This window comes from Ciona intestinalis, unplaced genomic scaffold (genome assembly GCF_000224145.3).
Source record: "Ciona intestinalis unplaced genomic scaffold, KH HT000667.1, whole genome shotgun sequence".
Lineage (NCBI taxonomy): Eukaryota > Metazoa > Chordata > Ascidiacea > Phlebobranchia > Cionidae > Ciona > Ciona intestinalis.
The window spans coordinates 1-5,392 of NW_004190988.1; the positions used below are offsets into that span (position 1 = coordinate 1).

General features: G+C 36.2%; 1 non-coding gene across 1 annotated transcript; it reads left to right on the plus strand.

Moving 5' to 3' along the window:
* Positions 1-3,143: 3,143 nt before the first annotated feature.
* LOC113475500 lies at positions 3,144-3,319 on the plus strand. Its single transcript, XR_003397246.1, has one exon. It is a non-coding gene; the product is annotated as a U2 spliceosomal RNA (small nuclear RNA).
* Positions 3,320-5,392: the final 2,073 nt, after the last annotated feature.

Consider the following 5,392-nt stretch of genomic DNA (forward strand, 5'->3'; position numbering starts at 1 on the left):
ACGGCCTAAAAATTGGTCTCGGCTTGCCCTCTCGTCCGAGACTAGGGAGACGACGTCAGGAACTACATGATGGCAACGACATAGAAACTTTGTTTAAGCAAAAGTACATCAGTTTTTTTGAAACTGCATCCAACGCTATTACTGTGCGGTACTCGCAATCTGACTTGTCTTTCATTTCCAAGATCGAAAGTATACTATTAAAGCCGAGTTCTTCCAGTGATCTGATTGAGGACATTGCAGCTGTATACGGAGACCAAATACATGCACAAAATATTCGAGTTGAAATGGGTACACTGCATAAATTTCTAGTAGGGAAGAAATTGCAATGTAAATTCACTAGCGATCTAGCGGCTGTTTTTCAAGACCAAACAATTGGATTATTGTTGCCAAACATTAACGTTTTGCTGAGAATCTTTCTGTCATTGCCATGTTCCAGCTGTGAAGCTGAAAGAATGTTCAGTGCCTTAAGACGAATTAAAACCTACTTGCGATCCACGATGAGTCAACAGAGACTTAATCATGTTTGCTCAAGTTATGCACATGATTCAGATGTGTCATCCATCGATATTAAGGCCCTCGTTGATGAGTGCATACGAAGAACTTCTATCAGGAAAAACACTTTCGCTCTTTCTTCCTCTATGCCGAATGGATATTGAATTAACACCGTTTAAAGTTTCGTTTACGATTGTTTTTTTTTTCAGTGCTCTCAGTTTAACTTGTTATTTTCGTTTGATTATTTACTAACGCGATGTGGTACTGCTGGCCTATATATGTTTGTATTTTTAGGAATTTGTTGGTATTAAATTAATTTAAAATTATAAAGAATGTATCCGAACTAGATGAATCAAGTCACCAGCCTTAACATTACAACGAGTTGTAGCAAAATTAAACGCGATTACGCACAGACGAGACCACGAATAGACGCAACGACGCACAGACGTAAATAACACGCAGGCGAAGTTTCGCACACGATAAGTAACCGCTGCAATGCCGACACAATGTAGTGCATTGTTAAACGAGCATATTAACTTTCACCGCCCCTGACATATTGAAAGTTTTACGCCTATGAAAATACCACTAAACAATTTAATAACACTAAACAACAAATATACTCCCGTCTCCAGGCTTACCTCCAACTTTAAAATAACACTAAACAATTTAATAACACGAAACAAAAAATATGCTCCAGGCCTACCTCAAACTTTTAAATAACATTAAACAATTAAATAACACGAAACAACAAATATGCTCTAGGCCTACCTCAAACTTTTAAATAACATTAAACAATTAAATAACAAAAGAAACATGCTCCAGGCCTACTTTCAACTTTAAAATAACACTAAACAACAAATATGCTCCAGGCCTACCTCAAACTTTTAAATAACATTAAACAGTTAAATAACACGAAACAGCAAATATGCTCCAGGCCTACCTCAAACTTTGAAATAACACTAAACAGTTAAATAACATTGCGCAATAACATCGACACGCTCGACGACCTCATAGAAATATCTAGCTACGTCATACTAAGGGGATTTTCGGAAAGCTTGCAGCCTGAGCGTTAAAGCATTAACCTGTTGGGTCAGGTGAAGTGGTTTTGGGGGATTAGTCTAATGCAATTTCTGATGGGCGTCTCTGCGGAGGTACTTTGTAGGGTGTCGTTGTTCCTGTTGTTTTCTGAATTTTTGATTGATTTGCTGGGGAGATTTGTGTTGTATTTGTTTTGGTTGATGTTACTTTCATGTTTCATTTCGGAATCATTTAGTTGTTGATTTTCTTGTTCACTTGCGAATGTGCTTGTTATAGGTTTTGGATTAGTGGTGGTACTGGACTGTTTCTTTTTTCAACTCGTTTCAATGGTGTTGAGGTGATGCCGGTTGGTTTGGATCTGCAGTTTCTAAGAATGTGGTCATCTGTTTTGCAGTAAATACAAAAGCCTTTTTTGGGGCATTTGGTTTGTACATGGCCCCTTTCCTTGCAGAATCTGCATAGGGGCAGATGGGATCCCCCCGGCTTTGTAATCGTTACCCATTTCCCACAGATCTTAGCTGTTTTGGGTATGTTATTAATATTTATCTTATCAAAGTATATATTTAACCAACCGTTTTTAATTGATTTAAAATTTCTATGTGTCCCAAAGTCCATTGAGGCGATTTTCCTCCATTTGTTTTTCCAAAAGTGCCTTAATATTTGCATCATCTATGTAGCACGGTATTGAGTGCAAAGTTATAATTTCTTGTGGTGATGCTGGTAGTCTGGCGGTGACTAGCATCCGATTACCGTTTTGTGTAGTGAAGTGGACTTCTTGATTTTTGAAGTGGTTAATGATAGTTTCAATTTTTTCGCTCCGGTGTATTTTTTCGCTCCGGTGTTTCAGTGTAAGTAAAAATGCCAACTCCTTGAAAGACTCTGTGATGATTCCATCGACGTCACCAACCAGCGCCTCAAGTGGTCCATTTCTTCCAAATAATTCCATGAATGTAGATACGTTGATATGTTCCACATTACCTTTGAGTTGTACAACGACTGATCTTTTGATTTCCATATCCAGTTCTATAACCTTCGAGTTTGTCAATTTTTCAGTTTTACGGTAATTTTGGGATTGGGTATGAGGGTACAAAAATGGTATAGGGTATAATAATATTGGACAAAGGGTATAAGATATGCGGAGACAAAAAAAAACAAAACAAGGTTGGTGACAAATAAATTCAAAAGGGATCAAGGACTATATACAGAAAATGGAGTAAGAGAGAAAGGTCTCTAAGCGGAAATTCGGACTCTAACACTTAGAGGTGAAATAAAGGTTAGGCAAAAAAACAGAACAAACTAAGTACTACAATCACCTGGCCGTAGAGCAGATTTGAGACGAGTTTCAGTTTTTCTTCGTTGATGTAGATTTTATATCCAATTTTGTCAAGAAGTCCAAGTTTTCACTGAGTATAAATCCAGTTTTAGTAGTAGTTCCAATAATAAAGTCCCAAGTCTCTTTTTTCTTGTCGTGGCTGTAAAGACGTGTCGTGGCAGGGAAGACGTAGAGTTGTCTTTGCACTAAACAGGATAAGAGTTCTTTTCTTCGTCTTTGCTTATTGTGCGTGTGTAGTGCATGGAATTCAAATATACTGATCCAGAGGACTGCTGGAGTTATCGCTTCTCGGCTTTTTTAGCTGTAATCAAGTGTAGTACCTGTTCTTCTTAGGGTGAAATTTGAGACGGAAACGATTCGTTTCCTATTTTGAACACAGAGCACGGTAATGAACCTTGCTTCTATTGCTCCGGGTTGTCCTGGTTTTGCATTATCGCCAGGTTCGGCCCACATTCCACTTTGGTGGATATTAGTATACTAATGAATTATTCCAATACAACTGTATAAAAAGAGTATCTGGTAATACATTCCGCGAGACTAACCGCGATTTGTGTTCATATAGTTATACTACTCGTGTTTAGCAAATTAAAGTAATGATCCGATGCTACCAAAACGTAACCAAAAAAACGTAACCAATAAAAATCATGACCAACTACTAGTAGTAATAGAGAAATATATTTTGCCTAAATAGAGTCGCCAATTTCTGCAAAAAAAACGAATTAAAATATGGACAACTATTAGCATAGAGAAAACCAATGTTAATATATGTACATGTTTGGTCACACCAAAATCCTATTGTGAACATCCATTGTCTCAGAAAATAATACGTTCACTGCGTCACGCTTGAGTGCTCTTACGCTTCAAGGTTGCCAGAGACGCGGATTCATTGCATTTTGTTTCTTTAAGCCATTTGTCTCCAATATTTTTTAACGTTTTAATTATATTGTGTGCGATGGAGGAAATAAATAACATAATCGAGATTGTAATATAAGAAACAGACGTTACAGGAGAGAACGTAAGCGATTTATTTAACGCTTGTTTGGAAAAGGCAACAGAAAATGCACGAGCAATATTTAACTTCGACGACTTGGTAATTCCACAAGAAATAGTAGCGGGAGTTCACAAACTATTTTATTCACGAAAAACAAAAATTCGCAAAATCATACATGGATATTATTAAATGCAAATTGGATACAAGTGTGCGATCCGTTCTAATTTAGCTAATGGGTATTTTGTTGAAAGTCAAGCAAAACAAGTTACTAGACACTAAAACATTGAAATCTAATGTTTCAGAGGTTGATGGAAAGGATGTGGGATTTTACATTGCAGGCAGGGTTATACGCACTTTGTATTATAAAACGAAAGAGGATTTGTATGTGCGAAAGAGGATTTGTATGTGATAATGAGAGATACTAGTCAGATTGATAATTAGCTGTGGATGTTAAGAAAGGAAGGTGCAATATTTTTCACTGAACTAGAGGCATATTTAAAAAACTTTTGGCAAAAACAGTTAAGTTCAGAACTCAGTGATGACAACATAGTTAATGATTTTATGGATGGTGTAAGTGTAGAGATGCTGGAGTGTAGGATGTCGGCAATACGTGGAACAGCTGCTAAATCAAATGATGTGTTGTTGCTTACATGTGCTTTAAAAAAATATGTTCGAACCAGAGGCCACATTTATGCCAAACGATATACAGAGCTTTACCAACGACAAAGGTTTCAAAATAGAAAAATGAATTTTAGCAAGGGTCAGAGGACCTCACTAAGAGACAACCTTGCTTCATTACATCACAATTAACTAAGTTTTTAATAAACTTACTACTTCACCAATATTTGTATTTCTAAATCAGACAGCCATAGGTAAAACTGGAAAAAAATATTTTTGAATAGGAGACAAAAGTAACAGTAGAGTTAGTTATTCAAAGATTAAGATCCAGACTTTTATATATAACAGGTTACTGCTTTTTTTTATTATACCAGGAAGGATTATTTGTGCAGTGCAGCATTAAAATCTTTTTTTAACACTTTGTTTACATTTAATGCATTGCACCGAACACCGAAGTCAAAATAGTTAGGGTTTCTATAACACCCTTGTGACCCTAACTGCCCAAAAAATCCTTCTAAAACGTCTTGTGAGATTCTTCGTAATATTACATATGGGGCACCATTGTTAAACATGTGTCGAACTATTTGAGCCAATGAAATTGCAGTAAATTTTAGACCATTTAAAGTTTCAGCTGACAACATCATCTTCATCTTTTCAAGATTACTAAAAGTGTCACCATTCTGCTTGCGCCTGTTGTTGACAGTAGTTTCCCAATTAAGAAAATATTCTAGAAAATAATTTTCTTTGAATAGGAGACAAAAGTAACAGTAGAGTTAGTAATTCAAAGATTAAGATGCAGACTTTTATATATAACAGGTTACTGCTTTTTTTATTATACCAGGAAGGATTATTTGTGCAGTGCAGCATTAAAATCTTTTTTAACACTTTGTTTACGTAAGTCAAAATAGTTAGGGTTTCTA